Below are 25,993 nucleotides of genomic sequence, written 5' to 3' on the forward strand. Positions count from 1 at the left end.
TCTTTTTATTCAGTTGTTTTTCTTCTTTCCCTGAGATAAGAACCTTCTTAAATTTCCTCTGCCCCATTTAAACCTTTGTTCTCTGTAAGAAACGCATGTCCGTGACAGATCCGCCCAAATTCTTCAAATCCGGATGAATCTCGTGGAAGTCCCGCATCACACCAATGCCGAGCTCACTCACTAAAACTGTAGTCTCCTTTTTCAAAAAGGAATAAGGGCACAAGACTTTCTATCCGAAATTTCGGCAGAGTCAGTAAATTGAACATTCCCCAAATTTCAACCTGCACAAAATTCACAATTAATAACACCAATCGGCAGCATGCACAAGATAATTTCATGCAATTCACAAACTCGGCCTCCAGCCTTCAAATAATTCGTAACCAAGTTAGCAACAAGGTCCTTAAGCCAAATAGTACCTTAAACAAAGCAAAAATAAATTCACACGCACTTACGAATGCCAAATGCAATTTCCATCATCTACTTCCCAAATATCCATCATACGAAGTTTTAACCTCCTAACACGATTGCATCTCATTTTTAACCCAAATTTCAGGACCAACGACAAGGTCCAAACCAATCTCGATAAAACAACATGAAAAGAGTTTAGTCTGCGACTGCACCTAGGCACTACCCTAGGCTGCCAACTTACCCTTACTGAAGGATCAAGCCACACTTAGTTCTTTCCACAGAAATCCCAGGTTCCAATAACATACAAACCATTACAGCCATACCAATTCATACATTCTAGAATTACTCCATTCCCTTTTTAATTTAAATCACAACTCACCAAACACAATCTTTTTCAAACCTCTTTCTATTAATCACATAATCTCCACATACGCCGGAAAATCCAACGCCACGTATGGGGTCTATCAACACACCGGAAAATCCTACGCCACGTGTGACCTCTCATATCATATTACATAATCTCTCCATACGCCGGAAAATTCAACGCCACATATGGGGTCTGTCAACATGCTGGAAAATCCTACGCCACGTGTGACCTCTTATCTCATATTACATAATCTCCCCATACGCCGAAAAATTCAACGTCCACGTATGGGGTCTGTCCTCACACCGGAAAATCCTACGCCACGTGGGACCTAACAATCACATAATCTCCCCATACGGCAGGAACATCCAACGCCACGTATGAGGTCTGTCAACATATCAAAAAATCATACGCCACGTGTGACCTATCATCTCATGGTACATGATGGTACTTATACCGTGTAATCAAACATCTTTATATCTTTACAATATATATATATATATAAATTTCCAATATTGCATAAACCTCAACCACAATACAACATATGTTAATCCCCAATTTAAAACAATAAAATAATATTCTAATCCCACATAGTCAACATAACTCAACTAACAATCAAGACCTGTCTCTACAGTCATTTTAATCCTTTTGGGAAGGTGAAACAACCCCGGGAGACTCACGGTCAACCAAGGGTCAAACTACCCAAACTTGGTCAAATAGGCCCGCTGGTCTACACCTCTGTTCTTCAATCTGAATGTTCCTATGTGTTCTATAAGGCTTAGGACACGTGCTGCAAGTTTGGTCCAGATCGGACGGTCGGATCGCTCACGATCGGACGTTACTATAACCCTAACCCTAGGGTTGGCATTTCCGAGTATCCGACTTCGCTTTTGTTTGTCCGTCGAAATCTCGCGGCCCTGTGCTCCGGCCGAGGGGATGCGCCACAACACGTGACGCCCTTCTTTGGATGCGGGTGCGGTTGTGCGTGGCATGCCAGACGGCACCGTACGCCGAGATGATGATGAGGTTCGGGTAGAAGATTGTTTAAATGTTGCGCTCTGTTGCGTTTGACTCCTAATTAAACGATTGTGGCTGAGTGAGGAACGATCTCGGCCGTCAGAGTTCACGGCCGAGCTACAAGGCGCTTTAGTAGTGGTGTTGGTGGCGGATTTTAGGTTTCGGCCGTGCTTAGAGAGCGACGGTCGTATGATATATGGGGTGAGTGAGGCGATAACAGAGATGGTGCTCCGGCGCCTTGAAAATCAAGGGTCGTATGATATATTGATGGATGGATTTTCCTTCAAGTCTACCACTACTCCTAAGAAAGCGAATAAAGGTATTGAAAGTGCATTACAGGAAAATATAATTTGCTCCGTGGGAGGCTTTTGGTTTTGGTGTTTAAACCCTTTGAACGTAGTCCCGAGCTTAGTATTTATAGGAGTCCTAGAGGGACACTCGAGGTGACAAGACTCTGTGGTGAGACTCGACCGGGCAAGTGGGTAGTCAACGGCATTTTGGATCGTGAAGTATGGTGGTATGGGGTTGAGAAGCATGGTGGTGTGACCTCCATAAATCTCACAGGCAAATCTCGGCCACCGCCTTGATCATGGGTTCTGCCCCCATGGCCGTGGGAACACATTTAATGCCACTGGTGGTTGATGATCCACCCTAAGTCGTAAGATTACTTGTGAGAATGTCGCGCCTCTTACCACCCCGATTCCCATCGCCAAATCCGACTTCACTGCGCACTCAATGCTTCTTGTGACTAGTGGGTTTTGCTGCAAAGTCGAGACATTACTTCATTTAATGGAATGCGTGGGCCTCGAGGCCATGCGATTCAACCATGCGCTTTTTCGACCGTGTTTTGCGCCTTCGGCCTCGATCTTCAAAACTATGGTCGCGAGGCCGAGGATTCTCCCTTTGCAGCTTTTCTTTTGCTCTTAGGAGGGCGAAATGCTTGCGAAACGCTAGGCACTGTGTGGTAGGGAAGTCCCTTCAATCAATTCATGACCGTGCTTTATTAGGCACAAATGGTTTACGATTCGTTGAATCCTACACGATCCTATGAATGTCCAGATTAACTTATAATAAATTCAAAACAATCCAACGGTCAAAACCTATCGAACCTGGATGACGCGCAATAGGCGATATCCGTTCAAGACTCAAACGATATCCAAATTGGAATCCGAGCACACCTACGCACTCATGGGGACCAAGAGATTACATCGAGACACAATGCCCACGCCAGCAGCGCATGGGTGTCCAAAGCGATAACCCATCGCCAAAAACTCAAAAATCACTGCTCAAGGCTCTTACCCTAGGCGTAACACCCTATTTGGAACCATTTTTGTTCTTGGACATACCCCAAAAATGACCGGAAGTGGCCGGAATCGCGATCCCAAAAATGGCCGAAATCCAATTCGAAAATCAAACAATCTAGGCTCAAAATTGATACAATCCTACCCAACCATCAGCTAGATTATGAAGAAATGATGAATTTCCATACCTTGATCACCAAAAATGGCGGTCGGAGGAGAGAGATTGGAGCCGGCGAAGTTTTGAGTGGAAACCGCCTAAAACTCACGTCCTCCGGGTGGAGCGCGGCCGATGTCGGGGAAGGGGCCGAGCCGTCCTTTTGCAGTCGTCCCGATGCAGCCGTGGCGTGGCCGATGGGAGATTCAAGAAGAGAGGAGCTGCGGTCGCCAGGGAAGAGATAGCACATGGGGAAGAGAGAGAGAGAGATAGAGAAATCTGATTTTTATCAAACCCTTTTCGCCAAAATTATAGCTATGCCACTAAGGTTATTTTGATCATATCTCTCTCAAGCAAACTCCAATTCGAGCCCACTACGTGTCTATGGACTCATCTCACCGTGCTCTACGCAATGGTACAGTCGAAATTCCCAAATTCCTTCCTAGTAAAAAAGTCAACTTTAAACCTAATAAAATATTCTAAGGCAAAATGGTCTTTTATCCGAATAACATAATACTTACCAATTTATTTAGGACCGGGTCATTACACATGCTTCTCTCTCTCTCTCTCTCTCTCAAATTGCTAAACTTGTGAAAGCTTAGCTCCCATGCCACAAGCTCCTCAAGCCAAGTTACTCATCAATTTATTATGTTTATTTGGCTATTGGTGAAAAGAACCTAAGAGTGTTTTTCTAAAGTTTCATCAAACTCTTCAAAAACTCTTTTGGGAGCCGGGCCTCGAACTCAGGCACTTGGGGAATTTTGTTCGCTTTTCCTCTTACTGCAGTCCAAGCCCATTATTGCTGGAACAAAAGACCCCTATACATATAAACGTGTTCAGTACACGTCTTAAAGACTCGAAAAAATTCACTTTAAAAAAAAAACAAATGTAAAATACTCGTATTGTATATGTACTTAAGTATTTATTATGTTTAATACACATATTTTTTACAAAAATAAGACACACAAAATTAAGGTATTATACAAATAATTCTCACATACTATTGAATAAAAATAATATATATTAAAAAAATTATATTGAAGTATTATATAGTGGCTGAAACAAGCAAATTAATATTTATAAGGTATAAACTAATTCACCTAGGAGGGTCCTTTTTTCTTAATTTTTTTTGTAATTAAATACTATAGTCGCGCAACTATATCTTATAAATGTAATATATTTAAATCGTATAATGAAGCTATACTGACACGTGGCGCAAAAACCCTCTTTTAAAAAAAATAGCATAGTCGGTCGCATATACTCGATTTTTAGACATGTGGGCAACTAGGCGATATGCAGCTTCTCTGTTTTTATTTCATAAATAATATTATGTTTTAATTTTTTTAATAAATATTATAGCCAATCGGCTATACTCTCTCTCTCTTTCTCTCTCTCTATATATATATATTGATATCCTTTTTTCCTTTTAAATTTTTTCCAAGATTTTCGTTTATCGATAAGAGTAGTTTAAAGCAATATCTATTATTACTAGGCTAATACCTGAGTCTCTATTGTTCTCTTTTCATTTTTCACTTTTCCAGAACATTATCCATTTAAATAGTATAGCCGCACGGTTATACGTGGTTTTATTAATGATTCTAAACCCTCCCAAGCAGGCTATAGCTTGTTATCACTCACAAAGTACCAATCTCCAGGATGTGTCAACGTGACCGTTTTGTTTCCCCGTGTATATGATTTCACAACATTGGTTGTGTTGCAACTCTCAAAGCTTTCTTTGCTCACTTGACTAACTATTAGATGATGAGTATTGGAACCCTGCAACCAGAAATAAACACAAAACAAAACAAAAATTAAAGACAACAAGTTGCTTAATTCAATAAGAATTAATGTATAGTATAAATTTTACTTGCATAGAATATCGCCAACGTTAAATTTTTTGTCATTGGACCATGTACTGAGGTCAGTGCTTATGTCCCAGCCAGAGATGTCCCCACATTGTATGTTGTAGCAGAGCATGTCAATGCAAATCCAAGGACAGCAAGACCAAAAACAAGAACTGGAAGCAGCTTTCCCATTTCAATGGAGAATGAGAATGTACTGTAAGATGAGATAAAACATAAGAGGGGGATTTCATTTTATAGATTTATATGTTTGAGGATTTCCTATTATTAGATGTCCTAACTTCAACTGTGAGAATGTCTTGCATTCTTGATCAATTCAGAGTACATATATTGTTCCTCAAAAGCAAGTTGGTGAGCAGTTAAACACCTCCAACTCGAAACCTCCATTTTGCTGACTTTGTCAACAATATATATGCTTGTTTTCTTTGTACAAGAAATTCTGATTTTTTGACGATCAAAACCCTAATTGGGAATCAATCTTAATTGCATTGAACTAAACAGAGCTAGGGTTGGGGTTGATTGGAGGAAAGAGAGAAATAGAGGGAGTGGCAAGTATGTAAACTAGTGAAGGAGGGAGGGTCAAATTTGTAATTCACTCTATTTAGAACGTATAGCCGCCCGGCTATACTATTTGTACTATTTAAATATAATATTCGAATATATTTAAAATGAAGAGACGGTGGTTGTCTTCCAGTCTTCGAGGATCGAAGCTAACTAAATCATAGTGCTTGAGTATGATTCAATTTCAATGGTGCCCAACCAAAGTCACAAGCCATCTGTAAGCTCTTTCAAGGAAAACCCATATTTCAGGCTTTAGCTAGCACTTGCTAGTTACCAGTGTACTGGGTTGAAACTTACATGCAACCCAAAAACTTAAAAGAACGTAAACTTGGTTGCAGCCAAATAAGTTCTAATTAGCTTCTCTATTCTCTATAGAACATAACATGGCAGAAACTACTGTTGGTTTTGTTTTAGAAAAGGTTGCTGATGTTCTCGCTCAAATCGAATTTTCCAAAAATGTTCGGCCACAAATATAGCGGCTGAGAGAAGATCTACACAAGTGGATGCAGTGCGTCTTAAAAGATACAGATGCAAAGCAAGTAGATGATATACAGGTGCATAATTGGGTTTCCAATATCAGAAACGTTGCTTATAATGCTGAAGATCTCATCGACACATATATCCTCAAAATGGAGTCCTATAAGAAATGGCACTTTGTTAAGAAATATGCTTTCACTCTGAAAGCGCATTGCAAGATTGGAAATGGCCTTGCAGCTATCCACACAAGAATCTCTGACATTTTCCTTCAGTCGTGAAGCATATGGCATCAAAAATATTGGAGAAGGAACAAATCATGCCAATGAAAGGCTACGGAAGCTGCGGCGATCACGAGGAGTTGATCCTGGAGGATCAATGGTGAGCTCAATAGTAGGCATGGGAGGATCCATTGATCCTCTAGGCTTGCAAGAATTGCAATGCCCTAAATTGAAGCACTTCAATTTAAGACTCTGGCGAACCAATTATATATTTGTACTCTCAAGACACTTAGAAAGGAAACTTGAAGACTGATACTCTAACATAGCACGAGTGGGGAAAAATCCCTTGTTTGTGAAGAAGAAGGTAATGGGTTTATATAGAACCCATCAGTTTTCCATCAATATAGACGCAACTTTTGATAGCAAAAGATGCTTCTATAGTTGATAACTGCATTCAACAAAGCAAATGCTTTTGAATGCTAACAAATAATATCAATTGCATTTGAAACAATGCAATTGTTCGAGCAAAACTGACTTTTGTATTTTTTTACTCAACCATAAATTTAAATATTATAATTATTTAATTTCCAACAATCCCCCACTTGATCAGAAGAACATTTGAGAGTATTGGCAGCAATGAACTTTTGGACTTGAACCTATTATTAGTGAATATTCAAACTTGGTGACGCATTAGAGGTATAATGTACTTGAGTGTTCACCGCAATAGTAAACCGAGACAATAGGAATCCCAGTCTCCGATCCTAGCAATGTTTATGTTTACAGTGTGTTATGTTTTTGACAATTCCCGGTAAATTCATGAGAGCTTTAGAGAACTTAGCTGTGTGGCTAATTGTTCTTACACTTACAATTAAGCTCCTGTAACACTCCCGGTAATGTTGTCTCCAAATTTCTCCTCATGTTTTGTTACATAATAAACCCATATTTACCCGTGGGATAAGTATTTTAGTCATTTCCCTTGTTTGTCTTGGCCCCTTTCCTTACCTCAAACGGCGTCGCCTAGTACACATAGTGCTTTTGGCGCGAGCGCTCTGTGTTTGTTCTAGAAAGTGATCGAATGAAACTCAGTGCCATTAAATATTTGAAAAGAGATTTTTGATAAAAAGACAGATATTACCCTTTCTCTCTCTCTCTCTAAACGACATCTATCTACTCTAATGACCTCCAACGTCTCGAAATTATTGGAAAATCCTCCGCCAACAAAAGTCAACATATTGGGGCGTATGATTTTGTGCCAGTGAAACTAACTGCCCCATCGGGGCATTGATTCCAAAAATGACTGTCGATTTTATAAGTACCCGCCAGCTTCCTCTGCTCTTCAAATTGCCAGCTTGAGAAAGAAAACGAGATGAGTTCGCCTAAAAAATCATTGAGTCGAAAGGCTCTTTCGCAACCACTTCAGCATCTGCAGCTCCTCATGTCCGAGACCGCCATTTACCTCCATCACGGAGCAATCCAGGTAAGCCCAGAAGAAACCCTTTCCTCATAGATCTAGCTGATGATCGACGGTGGGTTTCGATTAAATTTTGCAGCCGTGGGACCGGTCCTCTGATTTTTGAGTTAGGTTCGCGGTTTCTGAACCCAAGTTCCTAGAACGGCTCCATGGCATTCCGTCGCTTTTGGATAATTAACAAAGTTCCAAATGTCTTTTAGGGTGGAATCTGAGCCAGTTTTGAACTTCAGTTACGTTTGGAATCCAGGAGCGTGGGAAGGAAAAGAATTTGGGTCAAAAGACTGCTATTATTCATGGCTGGAAATGATTCCAATTTGGGTTTGGGTTCAACATCCTACGATATTGTGAAAAGCTGGTTCTAAAGGTTCGGACCATTGGATTAACTCCAATTTAATATATTGTGATCTTTCCTAGGAATTGTACCATTCGTGTATAGCGAGTCCATGAAATGCATTTAGGGTTTTAGTAACCGATCGTGCGAGTTCTGTATTCAACCAGGAGCCCTACAACATGGAATGGATCGAATTTGAGGTCGTGGGCCCAGGGTTTCTGCCCGTTTACCAAGGTTGGGTAGTTTGACCGGGTTGTCCGTGACGACTAGAGTCGGGTATTACCTGGCAGACTTACAGAATAAGACCGTAGGTATGCATGAACTGCTCTGTTTGATTACAAAAGTTAAGTGTGGGTTAATTCTGGGATTTCTTTAGCTACTTTTAGGTGTTTTAACTGAAAACTGATGCAAGCTTGTTTTAAATTAAAAAGGGATATCCCTCTAGTTTGAAGTTGCTATACTCCTTTGTCCCCGGGATTTGCAGCCAACGTCCGTGATGGTAGCTTTGGGAAACCCGCGTTGGCTCTCTCTTGGCTGCTGGCCAAAGCTAACAGCCTTTAATCTCATGAAATGTAGTCAGCCCAAAGCACTGAACAGCAGATGGCTGTGATAATCGAATGTAGAATTCGGCTTGCCCAACGACAAAAATCTGTAGAGATTTTTATCTATAGACATTGTGACATGACTTACCCGTTATGAGGGGTGACTATATTATGTTGAGTACCGCTGTCTTATTAGAGAGGAGTGGATTAATATTGTGTCCATAGCTTAACGTTGCAGTTGTGGCTTGCCATGTGATAAGTGTTGCACAATGAGGTAAGAAAGCCGTCGTGACTGATAGGTAAGTGATGCGATGTTTTGGAATACTAGTGCGCCCCTCCTATGAGGGGTGATGTTATTGTGTATAAATTTCATCTTTGAGGATAGGCGTGTTTCTATTTTGGATTTTATCAGTGGGCCGGGCCGGCACGCCCGACCCGACTTATCTTATGTGACTTGCATTTGTGAGTTTCATGGATAAATCCTAGAATTATGAATTTAGTATGGATGGATTTGACTTTGCACCGTGTGGCTTGAATGAGGCAGCCCGGGTGAAACCTGAGCTTTTGTTAGTAAGGTTGAAGACCTCGTTGTTGGTCAAAACTTGGTTGAGCATGACTTTCTATTAGTTTAATTGGTACTTTGATGTAAGTCCTCTGGTCTCACCGATTGTCGTCAAATTACTAACTGAGATGCATTGTCCAGTTACAATGGGAAAGCAACTAGTCCTGTTTGATTTAAGTTATTTGTCTATATGAAGGCCGGAGGTCGATTGTTTTGGAATTGCATGAAATTTATTTGTGGCGTATAAAAATGTATTTCATGCGGGTGGAAATTTTTGGGGAGTTATAAAGGGAGAATCTGCCAATTTTGAAAGTCAGACCTCAGACTACTATTGATTCAAAAGGAGGTTAAGCTCATGTGACATCGGGGTCGTTTCCTGATGGGTTGGGAAAAATGGTGGCGGTGCCATTTATCTCTCATAGGTGATACTCCTGATTTGTTTCTTCTCTTATCTAACAAATACTGTTCCAGTCAGTTACACTGCTTTTTTCCATAATTGTCTTGAACTCTGTTTATTAAGTAGGAATTATGTGTGACACTGACATATGTGATAATTATGTAAAACTTCTTGTGTTGATATGCGTTTAACTTCAGTTGATGCTCAACTCACTCTCTAGAAATTATGCCCTTTGACCCTGTGTGTCATCCTTTTTGTTACTTTCATTAGGTCGGGGTAGGTCAAGCTATCCATGCATCTGGAAGTCTGTTCAATCATTCTTGTCAGCCAAACATCCATGCGTATTTCCTTTCACGTACTGCTGTATCTCATTCAGTTTGGTAGTATGGAATAACATTATGATGTTCATGCGGCTATAGTATCTACAGAATGTAGAGAGCCCTTTTCCCCCTAAACCTTCCCACATTTTGAAATACCAACGTGGGACTGTAAAAACTAAGTTTTGTTTCTACAGATTGGGCAGTGGGACTGTAAGGACCGAATCAAGTTTCTGGAAGATGAATACTCATTTCGTTGTCAGTGCAGTGGTTGTTTAAAAGTAAATTTTTCTGACCTAGTCCTAAATGCTTTTCACTGTGTCAAACCGAATTGTTCTGGCATAGTCTTTCAGAGCTCTGTTGTTGACTGTGAAAAAGAGGAACTTAAGCACTTACCCAACAACATCACCGCTGGCAACATGGAGCCTCATCTTCAGGTATTGTATGTTTCCTAGGATTGGGTTTATTTATAAATTTGTACAAATTTTCCTGTGTGGCAAGAACTCGATCTTGATTTATATTCATGTAATCATTCACTTGATGTTCGCACAAGCTGAAGAGTTCATCAATCTTGATGACATCGATAGAGTGGCTCATCATATGCAAATCAATAGCGTTTTCCATAAAAATCCAGGCCTCTGTTTATAATGTTGTTCTTATCGTGATCTGGAATCTTCCCCTGCAGCTGCAAATAAAGCATGGATTAGTATCAGAAGGTACAACACTGTCTGAAAACTGGTTCTGATCTTTCCAAATTTAGTGGGCACCTATTTCCTATGTTCACTCTGCACTGTAAGTCTTGTGTTCAATACTTGACAGATTACAGGATGCAATAGTCTCAAAAGATGTATCTAGCACCATACTGGTGGGTGCGTTAAGTTCTCTTGGTGTGCTGAGATCAACTTTCCATGCATATAATAGGAGCATTTCAGAAGAGAGTTTGTGACCACCCTTCAGTTTTGTACAATAGAATTTATCGTCAGCGAAATTATTATGATCATTTATCACTACACTTTGTTATTATTTGGGAGCTACTTTGTCATTATTTATATAATTTGAATGTGCAATTTATAAGTACTAGACGCCAATATCTAATAAGTTGCTGTTATTGAACAACGTAGAAAGTGTTCAATGATTTTGGCACATATATATGACACTGAATTGGATCACACTTGACTTAAAATGATTTGATCTTTGCAGGCGGAAGACAATCTTGCACAGGCATTTTGTTTCCTCGGAAAATTGCAACCTGCAATGGAACACTGTAAAGCATCAATCGAGGGAAAACTCTTGTTGTGCACAAGTTACTTCATCTTGAACTTTTTACATTTGTGTTGATTAGATCTGATTCATAGATGAGACATGGATACCTCACTAGTCACTTGGTGTACTTGTTTAGTACATAAATAACTCCAAATGATGTTTTAATGTTGTTTCACATTGACAATTGGCAGATCCTGGAGAAGCTCTATAATCCTAATCACATTGTCATTGGATATGAACTTGTGAAGGTCTCGTCTATTCAGTTATCCTTGGGTGACTGTGCTGCCGTGGACAACTGAAAGGCTTTGAATATTCTCGATGATTTTCATCGAACAATCGTGTGTGATGTATAATATTACTACCTGAAAATTAGATAGTTAAATTCAAGAAATAAACTTGCAAGCGCACAAGGTTAATGCAATATAGCCAATGCAAGTACAAGGTCGTTCCCACAGAGATTGAATAAATTCTCAAGTTGTTGTGAATTATGAACTAATTTAAATCCTAAATTACTCTAGACACCCTAATTAATAAACTTAAAACTAATGACTCAACTAAAACTTAATAAAGGAGTTTTGAAAGTCGGTTTTGAAAGATTTTCTTTGAAAGAACGTTGAAAACAAGAAAATTAAAAGACAAGATAATGAAGAAAAACATGAACTAAATAAGTTTGTGAAAGATTTTAAAGAAGCTTACCAAGACAACAATTTCACCACAATTCCTCTTATCCAAACCTTAGCATGCATACTATCAAAATTCCCAAGTTATGTTGATGATTAGTTCTCCAAGATTATGACTAACTCTTTTCACAGCAATTAACCACTTCTTCTTACATGCAATTTATCCTTGGCGTGAGGCATAAATATAAACATATAAAAAGACCTTAGGTTCAATGAGAACTTCACACAATCACACGAGTATGGTGTTTACCTTAGGCGCATTCATGAATTTAATCACAAGAAGCAAAACTCATATTAGGCATGGCGTATACCCTAACATGCATCAAATTACTTAACCAAAAACCTAGATGGTAGCTAAGCATCAAGATCATTAGTTAAGAAAATAAGCACAGTGATTAAATTTCAACAACATGGAAATTCTAATAGCATGACATAACTAAGCTTTGAATAATTAGAAAAGGGTTACATTGTGTCTTAGTAAAAGAAAATTAGTTACTCATAATCATGGTAACAAAGCAAAAATGAAACATGGAGAAAGAGATGAGAAAAACCCTTAGAGTTTAGAGGCACGGTGGCTCTTCCTTGCTCCAAGGTTGAAGTCTGAAATTTCTCGTGTCTCTTGAGCCCCCACGACCTCCCCTCTTAAAAGAACCTAAAACCTAGTTAGAATGGGCCTAAACAAGTGGCCTTACATGAAGACTGGATTTCCAAGTCAGTTCCTAACTGGAAAAGGTAATTAAAACTAAGTTTCCTAAAACCTCCAGGAAACTGCACGTGATCCTCATTGCGAATGCGATTTGGACACCTTTCTGACTTCCAAATATTGCGTACGACCAGTCTTTGGAAAGCTCTGGACGTCTTCTTTTCATCCATATATCATGTGCCTCAATCCGATGTCGTATGAGTGAGTTGTGGCCAAAATACCCCTGCTGACTCAGTATTCTCCGGGAATTGATTTTTGCTGAATTGTCTAATTAAAAATGGGCACCTTAGCAGTCTTCAAAAATTATGAAAATATTCATGGATAAACTTCAAGGATGCTGTCTCCCATCTCCAATTGGAATCATGTCGAACTCTATTACGATGAATATTTGGCGAATTTATTCATTCCGTGGCTCATAAGCTGAAAAACAGGAAATAACTAAACTCAGCATCTTTAGTCCAAATTAATTCACAAAACTAAGTAAAAAGGATATAAAATCATGTGAAATTATGAACATATCAGTGTGATAATTATATACAATGATTTCCTTGGTGTCTACCCAAAGGATTTCCTATTCTAGGCAAGAATCAAGTCCTTGATGAGAAACAAGGAATATATATAGGAAATCAACGAAATAAATACAAATAAAACAAGAAACTAAATCACGTCTCATTACCGACCTTGTGATATATTTTTGTGTTATTACGGATCATACATACAAGAATTTCCCATACTTTCAATTCCTTAAGATGAGAGAGAAGCAGACCTCTTCTTTGAAGGACCGACAAAAATGATTCAGTCCGGCAAGTTTTTGGACTTCTTGCCCACCCAAATACTGTTGAGAATGTTAAAAACATAACCTGATCAGTTTGCGGGAGCATAATTACAATTTGAGTCTCCACATCTTTGAACATTGATGCATGATTAGCATATTTGGGTTGGAATAAAGCATGCATTGCTTGCAAAATATTTTCGTTCACAATAAACGCAGTAATTGCTGAAGGGTAAGAGAAAATCCCTGTTGATTTACTCCAACGCCATTTAGAAGTGCAATTTTAAAGACTATTTTTCGAGATGATGAAATATTTATTTTATTGTCATATATATTACAAATTAACATCAAGATTGGCCTGCTTGGTTTTTGGAACTTTCTACCAATTCGTGCACCAGTTCATCTTTACTCCTACAGTTCTATTTCCATCAGATTGTTATGCTTTCCTTTATACTGAAGCAACCGTATAAACGAATTATAATAGAATTATCTTTTCAATAACCGTTATTTTATGAGATTATTATTTTGTCACTCAAATCATTGTGGTACGGTTTTTATTGCTCCAAATTATATATGAAATAATCTTTAAGTTTGTGGAAGAGTTGAAGAAGAGGATTGGTATAGATTACCATCGGCTATCTCGGAATGTCAATTATTGAGGAAAGTATTGTGAAGGTATATTTAAAACCAAACAAGTAGAGACAATTTACAAAAAAACAAAAGCACGTAATCGCAATAATAGAACCAAATCTAATTAATAAAATTTCCATATCCGAGTGGTACACACTAAATCTAATTAATAAATAATTAGGGCAAACAAACAACCCACCAAGTTTAGGGTTTAGGGTTTAGGGTGTAGAAAAGCATAATTTTGGAAAGAGAGTCATGTATCTTTTAGCCCCTTCTCTACCTGCTCACGCACTCTACCTATATGCTCCTCTAGCTGCTCAGCCACTCTAGCCTTTTTCTCCAGGGCCTCGAGAAAGAAGAACTCAAAGTCACCACAAATACAATTAAAAATTAAATAATAAAGAATAATAAGGAAGCCATACCGATTGCATCGCTTTAAAGTGTATTTCTCTGGCAATGTGTTTCTCTCTCAACCTCTCTAAACGAACCTCCAACTCCATCAGGGATTGTAATTTACCATTCAGCAGATTCCTCTCTTGATCAACCTTCTTCTCCCTCAGGGATTGTAATTCAACATAATACTCCTTGAACTTTCTTATCCAAGCACCAGCTGCAGCAACTGATCCCAACATTACAGACGATGCACGAGTACACGGAGATATACAGTCAGTACACCTAAGCCTGTGATCACAATAGACTCCGAAAACTTTCAGAAATTTCTGAACTTTCCGATTACAAAATTTTGAACTCCTAAGAACTTAAAATTTTTAAAGACCTTAACTGAAAAATAAGATAGTTGGGTGAACATATTTATAAAAGAAAAAAGAGGAAGTTTATGTTTGTTTTTCGATGTGGGACTCCAACTACCTAGTTCTTTCTTGGGCTTGAATATCAGCGTTCTTCTGGAGCAGGAAGTTCCCTGTGATCGCACGGGCGAGATTTCTTCACACCATCTGTGTTAGCTTTCCCAGAACTCTCAAGATTGACTCAACTTCAAGAGATCTCCCCGTCGTATTTGATCAGATGGTAAGGGACTTGGCGGACCCTGAACTGGCTCTGTGTGGCAAGAACAAAGAAGCTGCTTTGAAGTTGAAGCAAAAGGGAAATAAATGCTTCTTGAGTGGTGATTATGCTAATGCTTTGGATTTCTATACTCAGGTACCTCCATCTTTGAAATTACTTCTCTATTTTGAAGCAATTGCTAGAGCTCATTACTCATTGGCTTAGATTGATAACACCTCTGCTCTGAAACCCCTTATTTGTTCACTTGTTTGTTTATTATCTGTCATTGGCATGAGGCACAGGCATTGAGAGTTGCTCCTATGGATGCACATGAGGACAGAAATCTGGTTGCCACTTCGGATGTGAATCGGGCTTCTGTATTGCATGTAAGTCCCATCCTTGATTTATGTGTGTACGTACCAAACGTAACAAGTTCAGTTCTTTATCAACAAATTTCATTGCTAACTGTTAGCAGGCCAATCTTGATGTAAATTTGTAATATATGACAATAAAATAATTATAGCATCATGTCAAAAAATAGTCTTTAGAATCGCACTTGTAAATTGTGTGGGAGAAGACTGTCTAGTAAATGAACATAGATTTTCTCTTACACTTGTTGGAGAACAATCAGTATAATACCAAGTAACAGAATAATAAACAAAACGAAATATACTTTATATAAATATAATCAAATTAATACAACAGTAGAATAAATTACAAAATAGGTGAGTCTTCAAAACCGTCTTGTGCCACATCAGGGCCCACTACTAAAAATCTACCAAAATGCTCTCCGTTGTAAAAAACCTATTTAACAATATTTACAAATAGATATATCTCAATCAACAATATAAGCATAACAGAGCATCTACAAATTTGTTTACAACAAGGCTTTGATTTGGAGCTAGCGAATGCTATGAAATAGTGTGAGTGGACAAAAATGTTTGAATTTTAAATCAACATAATAACCCCACCATGTATATGATTTTATCAAAAACTCAAAAACTCAAAACACATTATCCCAAAGTCAATACATCTCCACATCTCAAATCCACAACTCATTTCAAAGAATGCAACTCTTATCAACCTGTAAACACTCATATATATATATAACTATAATATAATATATTCTTCTCTCCATACTAATGTACCGGAAACAATCCAACCGGGATTGTTAGTCGTACGCAGGATTTTAACCAACACTAACCTGCGCCCGGGAGCAGGGGCGGAACTGGGGACCGCAACTCCACACGTGTAGCTCCACAAATTTCATAACAAGTCCTTACAGCAGATCGCTGCAGGCAGACAGTATCATCACCCATCGCCAGCGTGTGAGATACTTTAAGCAATATACATACTCTTCCCATCGATAATGTGTGAGACCATCTCATGGCCTTCCACCCCACGTCCCAACTAGGGAATGGTACCCATCTTAACATACCACTTAAATATTTGTCATACTCTATACATAGTATATAGTCAACCCCAAAATCCATATCAACATATTCATCATATTAAATGGCTTAATATATTATGTTCAGCTTGTTCAAAACCGTCTTTTCTTCCGCGGCTTTTGAAGTTCTCTCATCTCCCCAAAATAATGAGCTCCTCCTTTTTCAAAACTCAATTTCTCAACCAAACCTAGCAGAAGCTTGAGGTTGAGGATCAAAGAAAATGGTGCTCGAATCGCCCGAACGAGCAATGGAGATTTTAGGTAAAAACCGGTAATTCGCTTTTGGCTTGAGATTGTAGAGGACAACGTGATTCTTGGATCGCCACATACTTTGAGACGTTTCCAGTGATGACTCAAATACATACCCATACTCAAAATATATTGCCAATACGCATAAGAATATTCAAATCCATCAACCCAATAATTATTAAATCAAAATCACCATTTAAAATATATGCAGACTTCGTTGCCCCTTTCGAGGGTCCTCTTCTTGAATGATGAGTTAGCCTTGATTAATATAACGCACTTCAAAACTAGGCCCAAGTGCGCTACGCCCAAAGGAATCCTAAGGTCGAGTCTTGGGAATCGGATTCCCTAAACTTCAAATTATTGAATCGGACATCCGGGCCTCCGATTCAGAAATTCCTATAGGTTTCTAAGAGTACCCAACATACTTCAGGGAAACGATCCAACGGTTAGAACTTATCGAACCCGTAACTTGCGAAATGTTCTAGTCAAACGACATCTTGAGATCCGCAAAATCCTACGCACTCAGTGACCAGGATCTCATCAAGGCTGCATGTTTCGTGTTCAATCCTAGATACTACTCGACATCTTTTTCCAACTACGGCAACGCCCAATTTCCACATTGAACCTAACTTCCAGTGAATCTAAAATGCAAACGATCTCGAGCTCATAAATGGATGAGAAACCTCACCTTACCCATCGGAAATGGTTGGAGGATAAGTTCTATCAATTTTCTGAAGATGAAATGGAACTTGTACGTGATTGGTGAAACGTGGAGGGAAATCACAGGAAGGCGGGAGAGAAAGTTGATCTTCTAATATTTATCTGGCCAGAGCTTGTTTGATCTTTTGATCAAAACTATTAAATCTCGATGAGGTTCTTGTGCATCTTCGGATAAGAAAATGACCAAAATTACCCTTAACCCAAGCTTGGAGTCGTGGGAGTCTGTCCATTAGGATTAAACTATCACAAATCAAAACCTAAGCATTGTGGCTTTGATTTCTAGCGAATAGTGATATGATTTCTCTCAGGAAGTGTTTATGTGTGAGAATGATAATGTTGTCCCAAGGCCCATCTTAAGACCCAAGGCTCATCCGGGCAAGTTTAATGCAGTTAGCGAGAACTAGGCCCAAAGTGAGAGAAGAAAGTCCCGGGGGAGTACAGTGCATGTGTTTGGCCAACAGCTCGACGAATTGGTGTTGTTGATGATATGTTTGAGTTGGCATGATGGAGTGTGGGAGCTTGCAAATGATAATTTGTTGATGTTTAATTTGTGGCTTTGTGGCTATGGCTATAGGGATTTAAGAGTTTCAAGAGGGGAGGATGGAAGGAAAATCTTGAGGTTTGAAGGCTTTGGTGTTTAAAGCTTGGAATGAAGGAAAAGCTTGGAGCTAGGTGATGCTTTATGGGAGTTGATGGCTGCTGGGATGCTTGCAGCAGTAGAGTGAGGGAGTGTTGGCTGAAGAAAAATTAGAAGTGCTAGGAATGCTTGCAGTAGCTGAAGAAAGGTGAGTTTTCATGGTTGTTAAGAAGCTTGCAACAACCAAGATGGGTTTCTTTTGGATGAGAAATGCCTCCTAATTTATCGAAGGTGAAGGCTCTCCTTTATTTCCAATAGGTAAAAAGAGGTGCTGGAACCAGCCTATTTCTAATGGTTAAATGGAAGCACTCGGCATGCTATTTTCCAATAGGTAAAGCTAGGCATTGGAAAATGACTATTTCCTATGGGTAAAAGGAAGTGTTGGAAGTGGCTTGTTTCTAGTGGGTAATAGGAAGTCTGGAAAAGGCTTGTTTCCAACAGGTAAAGCTAGGCATTTGGAAAATGACTATTTCCTATGGGTAAAAAGAAGTGATTGAAAAAATATCTCATTTACTCACCCACATTGGAGAACTCTAAGTAATGGGCTTGGACTTTGGTGCTCCCAAGTATCTAGCCCAAAGTCTCCATTATCCAAGGGCTTCAGTGGGCCTTGTGGACCTTCGTAACCTTCCACACCACAATCCCTCATGCAAGCCCCGTAAACTATGACTTGGGTTCATGTGAGCTTGGTAGGTGATTGACATAGGAAAAATGTATTATTGATTTGGCATGGCATGTACACTATTTATATATTTATTTAATAAATTAATTCCCAAATACAGCTTGAATTAACGCATGACCAACATTATATGTTATATTGGGCTTTGAATGTTTTTGGGCTTCTCGTGACTTTTTTGGGCCTCAACAATATTCCAAGTCCAAACCATGATGAAGCCCACTAGGCCCATACCCTATTTAGTATTTCTAAAGTACTGGTGCTTATAAACCAAAAGGAAACAACTCCCTTCCAATTGGGACTAAATGCAAGTGTATTTTTCCTATATAAACTCTAACAATACCCCACATTTGTATAGGAAAATTATAATGTGCATATTTGAGAGAAAACTTAGATATAACACACATCAGGAGAGGTGTCTTTTGGACTTGAACCTACCCTAGTGAATACTTATCGGATTTACTAGGTGACGCAGTGAATATAAAATCTTGAACTGCTCACCTATTGTAGTAAACCGAGACAACAAGTATCACATATGTTACATCTTAACATACCACTTATTCATACGTTTGTGTTCATTTTGGTCATGAACAAATCATGGATTCATAGGAGCTTTAGAGAATTTAGCCATCTCATTCTCATAAATGCGACCCCACATTTACTCATACATAGGTAATGTTGACTAAGAATAGTCTGGTCTATTCATCTTGATTTTAAGACATCAACATCATTAAACTTTCGTACCCTAATAGACTTCTTGCAGAAAACACACTTCTTTCCATCATAGGAATGAGATATAAGTGTGTTAGCTTATTTGAATCATGTCTAACCAGTTTGCCTATTGAACCTAGACCATGGGATCTCCAATAAGCTAGGTTAGGTTTCCGTTAGGCCGATTCATTTATTGAATTGGCTTTAAATATCCCATTCCCCTCGATGTTTGTTTGATTTGCTCTCTTGTCAAGCCTTTTGTAAGCGGATCTGCAAGATTTTGTTTTGACCTTATATAGTCAATGGAAATTATTCCATTTGAGAGCAACTGCTTGATTGTATTATGCCTTCGTCTAATATGTTTAGACTTTCCATTGTATGCATTACTTTTGGCTCTTGCTTGAATAGCCATACAACCACAATGTATACAAACATCCATCACAGGCTTAGGCCAAATAGGTATATCCTCCAAAAAAATTCTAAGCCATTTGGCTTCTTCACCAGCCTTATCTAAATCTGCAAATTCCGATTCCATGTTGATCGGGCTATACAAGTTTGTTTACTAGATTTCCAAGATATGGACGCTCCTCCTAGTGTAAAAACATATCCACTAGTGGAATTTGTTTCTAAATCATTAGTCCTGTTTGATTTAAATTTGTCTATATGAAAGGAAAAGTTTGGCTTGGTTTCATTTTCTTTGTGGCGTAAGTATAGTATTAGCTATCTATGCATCTGGAAGTTTGTTCAATCATTCTTGTCAACCAAACATCCATGCGTATTTCCTTTCACGTACTGTTGTATCTCATTCAGTTCGGTAGTATGGAATAACATTATGATGTTCATGCAGCTATAGTATCTACAGAATGTGGAGAGCCCTTTTTCCCCCTAAACCTTTCCACATTTTGAAATACCAACGTGGGACTGTAAAAACTAAGTTTTGTTTCTACAGATTGGGCAGTGGGACTGTAAGGACCGAATCAAGTTTCTAGAAGATGAATACTCATTTCGTTGTCAGCGCAGTGGTTGTTTAAAAGTAAACTTTTCTGACCTAGTCCTAAATGCTTTTCACTGGGCCAAACCGAATTGTTCTGGCATAGTCTTTCAGAGCTCTGTTGTTGACTGTGAAAAAGAGAAACTTAAGCACTTACCCAACAACATCACCTCTGGCAACATGGAGCCTCATCTTCAGGTATTGTATGTTTCGTAGAAAGTACAAATTCTCCTGACTCGCTTTAGATTTATATTCATGTAATCATTCACTTGATGTTCGCACAGGCTGAAGAGTTCATCAATCTTGATGACATCGATAGAGTGGCTCATCATATGCAAATCAATAGCGTTTCTAATATAAATCCAGGCCTCTGTTTATAATGTTGTTCTTATCGTGATCTGGAATCTTCCTCTGCAGCTGGAAATAAAGCATGGATTAGTATCATAAGGTATAACACCGTCTGAAAACTGGTTATGATCTTTCCAAATTTAGTGGGCACCTATTTCCTATGTTCACTCTGCACCTGTAAGTCTTGTGTTCAATACTTGACGGATTACAGGATGCAATAGTCTCAAAAGATGTATCGAGCACCATACTGGTGGGTGCGTTAAGTTCTCTTGGTGTGTTGAGAGGAACTTTCCATGCATATAATTGGAGCATTGCATAAGAGAGTTTGTGACCACCCTTCAGTTTTGTACGATAGAATTTATCGTCAGCGAAATTATTATGATCATTTATCACTACACGTTGTTATTATATAATTTGAATGTGCAATTTATTAGTACTAGACGCCAATATCTAATAAGTTGCTGTTATTGAACAATGTAGAAAGTGTTCAATGATTTTGGCACATATGACACTGAATTGGATCACACTTGACTTAAAATGATTTGATCTTTGCAGGCGGAAGACAATCTTGCACAGGCATTTAACTTGGATCCACTTGATTATTGGATCCACATTGGTCTGATTTGGTGAGTTGGTTATCTTGTGTAACTTGGTTATCGGCTTGTTGTTGGCTTCTATTGCAGAATTGCTCGGTTTTTATACATCGTGTGCATATTAAGTTGTGATCTATGGGTCTTATTGTACCTAAAAAGCTACACTTCTTAACCATTTTCTCTCAACTGCTCAAGCCAACTTTGATATGATTAATTGATTTTCTTAATTTCTTTTTCCAATAAAGTAATCGTAAGTTTTTGTTCAGCGACTTTCTAACTCTTTTTTGTTTATGTAAATGAATATTATGTATTCTTGGACTTCAGTGATATTCCGTAGATGGTTCATATGTGAATTAGATTAGTGATTTGGTTGTTTGGTTGTTTGGTTGTTTGGTTGGAGAACCTGCCCTATTGGGTGGTTTTGATAAGAACTTTGGAACTTTTGGTTGGGCCACTTGATTTTGGCAAGGTCTGGCTGCTGACAAGGTTCAGAGGGTTGTATATTTAATTTAGTATATTTCTTTGGTACTACGTTCAGTTTTTATTTGAGGTTGATATCAACCTAAATGTTCATGATCATGGCTGAATGTGATACAAACTTATAAATTTTTATACATAAGGGGAATTTCGCCCTATACTGGATGCTTGATATTTATAAATTTTTCGTCAATATTTTCTTTTCGAGTACAATGAATGTGATTTTGTCGATGAGAAAATGTGGTGTATGGTTGAATTACCTCATTATCTTGCACATGAAATGAAAATTTGGATCCTGTAATATGTATGAATGAGAATTAATTCAGTGTAGGGCATTTACCTTGTTAGTATATGGCCCAATCTGTATGCGTGAGATCGCAAATTGCTATTTTATTTTATTTTAAATAAAATAAATAAACACTTTAGACACGAATGGTTTGTGTGCAAAAGTGACACTAGTACAAAGGCAAATCACAATTTGTTCTCAATGTTGTCAGAAGAATGATATCCTTCGTGCTCAAAAGTATTGAGTTTTTAGACACGACAAAGCAAAATCGTGCCCTTTGATCAGAGGAAACTCTGTCAAATTCCTATTGAGGAAACAGACTATTCAAAAGTGGCTGCACTGTGGCCATCCTCATAGGGCACAAATAATTGAGCCTTTTATTAAAAAGCACGAATGATAATTGTTCCCAAACCCAGATATTGTAGTAGTGGGTGACTGCTGCCGTGGACAGCATAAACCGACTGAAAGGTTTTGAGTATTCTCGATGATTTTCATTGAACAATCGTGTGATAATTATATACAATGCTTTGCTTGGTGTCTACACAAAGGATTTCCTATTTTAGGCAAGAATCAAGTCTTTGAGAGACAAGGAATATATATACCAAGTCAATGAAATAAATATACAAATAAAACAGGAAATTAAATCACGTCTCATTACCGACCTTGTGATATATTTTCGTGTTATTACGGATCATACATACAAGATTTTCCCATACTTTCAATTCCTTAAGAGGAGAGAGAAGCAGAGAACGTTAAAAATATAACCAGATCAGTTTGCGTGAGCATAATTACAATTTGAGTCTCCACATCTTTGAACATTGATGCATGAATTAGCATATTTGGGTTGGAATAAAGCGTGTGACATTGCTTGCAAAATCTTTTCGTTCACAATGCACGCAGTAATTGCTGACGGGTAAGAGAAAATCCATGTTGATTTACTAGACAGTCTTCTCCAACGCCAATTACAAGTGCGATTCTAAAGATTATTTTTCGACATGATGGAATATTTATTTTATTGTCATATATATTACAAATTAACATCATCTTTACTCCTAGAGTTCAGTTTCCATCAGATTGTTATGCTTTCCTTTATACTGAAGCAACCTTATAAAGGAATTATAATAGAATTATCTTTTCAATAACCGTTATTTTATGAGATTATTATTTTGTCACTCAAATCATTGTGGTAGATACGGTTTTTATTGCTCCAAATTATATATGAAATAACCTTTAAGTTTGTGGAAGAATTGAATAAGAGGATTGGTATAGATTACAATTGGCTATCTCGTATGTCAATTATTGAGAAAAGTACTGTGAATGTATATTTAAAACCAAACAAGTGAGAGACAATTTACAAAAAAACAAAAACAGGTAATCGCAACAATAGAACCAAATCTAATTAATAAAATTCCCATATCCGAGTCGGTACACACCAAATCTAATTAATAAACAATTAGGGCAAACAAACAACCCACTAAGTTTAGGGTTTAGGGTGTAGGAAAGCATAATATTGGAAAGAGAGGCATTAGTTATCATTTCTCCATTGGATTCTCCTCCTCCTTCTCCTGCTCATTCATCAGATCCTTTACCTCCTCTAGCAACTTCTCTACCTGCTTTTGCTTTGTAACCAGTGTCTCCATGGTCTTGAGAAAGAAAACTCAGAGTCACCACAAATACAATTAAAAATTTATTAAACAAAGAATAACAAGGAAGCCCTACCGATTGCATCGTTTTAAGTTGTATTTCTTCGGCAATGTCTGTCTCACTCAACCTCTCTACACGAACCTCTATCTCTGTCAGGGATTGTGATTCACCATTCAGATTCCTCTCTTGATGAACCTTCTTCTCCCTCAGGGATTGGAATTCAACATAATACTCCTTGAACTTTCTCATCCAAGCACCAGCTGCAGCAACTGATCCCGACATTACACACGATGCACGGGTACACGGAGATATACAGTCAGTACACCTAAGCCTGTGATCACAATAGATTCCGAAAACTTTTGGAAAATTCTGAACTTTCCTATTACAAAGTTTTGAACTCCTAAGAACTTATAAATTTTAAAGACCTTAACTGAAAAATAAGACAGTTGGATGAGCATATTTATAAAAGACAAAAAGAGGAAGTTTATGTTTGTTTTTCGATGTGGGACTCCAACTACCTAGTTCTCTTGCTTGAATCTCAGCGTTCTTCTGGAGCAGGAAGTCCCCTGCGATCGCGTGGGCGAGATTTCTTCACAGCATCTGCATTAGCTTTCCCAGAACTCTCAAGATTGACTCAACTTCAAGAGATCTCCCGGTCGTATTTGATCAGATGGTGAGGGACTTGTCGGACCCTGAAGTGTCTCTGCGTGGCAAGAACAAAGAAGCTGCTTTGAAGTCGAAGCAAAAGGGAAATAAGTGCTTCTTGAATGGTGATTATGCTAATGCTTTGGATTTCTATACTCAGGTACCTCCATCTTTGAAATTACTTCTCTATTTTGAAGCAATGGCTAGAGCTCATTACTCTTTGGCTTAGATATTGATAACACCTCTGCTCTGAAACCCCTTATTTGTTTACTTGTTTGCTTATTATCTATCATTGGCATGACGCACAGGCATTGAGAGTTGTTCCTATGGATGCACATGAGGACAGAAATCTGGTTGCCACTTTGGATGTGAATCGGGCTTCTGTATTGCATATAAGTCCCATCCTTGATTTATGTGGGTATGTACCGAACGTAACAAGTTCAGTTCTTTATCAACAGATTTCATTGCTAACTGTTAGTGTATCTGCTATATGTAGTCTTTAGAAAATGGGTCTTCTAAGGGAGTGTTTACGAGACTGCAGTCAGGCACTTCAGATTTCTTCGAACTGTGCAAAGGTGAGATGCTCTTATTGCCTAGCGTTAAGTTGTATTTTAATGAATTAGATGCCTTTTTGACTGGAGGATAAAGGAGACAGAGAGTTACACTAGTTTTCTTCAAATTTGCTTTTCTTTTCTAAATAAAGCTAGTCATGTTAGAGAAGTTAAGTACTAGTACCTTGTAATCCATGAGCTGAACCGCACCCAACAGGATTACGATGTGTCGCCACACCAGAGAAAGGAAGGGGTATGCCTTTAACGGGTGACCTTCCTCAAGCATCCTTGGTACACACCGAAGACCCTTTTTCGATGGTATGAACAGAGACTTCTTTTATATGTGCTATCGTGTACTTCTTTTCAGTTTTGTTAGTCGCCATTACTTTGCTACCGAATTGGATAGAGAGATGTGTTCCCCTTCTATGCAGACATTCCTGATTTTCCATAGTATTCATGCCCTTCACTTTTGTTAGTCGCCATTAATCCAAGTAATTGCTACAGAATTGGATGGAGAGATGTTCCCCTTCTATGCAGACATTCCTGATACTCTATAGTTGTGGTTTGGGAAACTAAATTGTTGTGTGATCCACTGCCTTGTCTCCTTTTTTTCCTTTCAATTAGCATATCTGTGCAGTACAGATGATTGAGATCCTTTGAAGGGATGTTCTTTTTACTGTCTAATCAGAACACGTACCCCTGGAAAAAAATTTGTGAAACTAAAAGTAGATATGTATCCTATAGCTTAATTTCCTTTAGTACATTCTCATCATCAAAAGGCATAAGAAAAAATCGAAGCAGAATGGTGTACCATCTTCATTTCACAAGTTGCTGAAGAGGAATTATTTCTTTAAACTTGTTACCTTCGAAGCTCAAGTTGTATTCAAGCATTGTTGAAGGAAAAGTGTGAACCTCCCAACATAATTTCACCACCCCTAATTAATTAATGGGGTTTTATTATTTTAGGTTCGACTCATTCGAGA

General features: G+C 38.4%; 3 long non-coding RNA genes across 3 annotated transcripts; 2 read left to right on the forward strand and 1 right to left on the reverse strand.

The window, feature by feature from the left end:
- Nucleotides 1–10,125: 10,125 nt before the first annotated feature.
- LOC148914395 (uncharacterized) lies at nt 10,126–11,666 on the forward strand. Its single transcript, XR_016123066.1, has 3 exons — nt 10,126–10,419; nt 10,668–11,285; nt 11,437–11,666. It is a non-coding gene; the product is annotated as an uncharacterized LOC148914395 (long non-coding RNA).
- Nucleotides 11,667–23,542: 11,876 nt separating this feature from the next.
- Nucleotides 23,543–24,258, reverse strand: LOC148914396 (uncharacterized). The gene is made up of 2 exons (XR_016123068.1): nt 23,890–24,258; nt 23,543–23,813 (listed from the first exon to the last, which is right to left on the reverse strand). It is a non-coding gene; the product is annotated as an uncharacterized LOC148914396 (long non-coding RNA).
- Nucleotides 24,208–25,797, forward strand: LOC148914397 (uncharacterized). Its single transcript, XR_016123067.1, has 3 exons — nt 24,208–24,619; nt 24,768–24,877; nt 24,956–25,797. It is a non-coding gene; the product is annotated as an uncharacterized LOC148914397 (long non-coding RNA).
- The last annotated feature ends 196 nt before the right edge of the window (nt 25,798–25,993 follow it).

This window comes from Prunus mume, unplaced genomic scaffold (assembly GCF_029339155.1).
Source record: "Prunus mume cultivar Tortuosa unplaced genomic scaffold, ASM2933915v1 scaffold12, whole genome shotgun sequence".
NCBI classification, from domain to species: Eukaryota; Viridiplantae; Streptophyta; class Magnoliopsida; order Rosales; family Rosaceae; genus Prunus; species Prunus mume.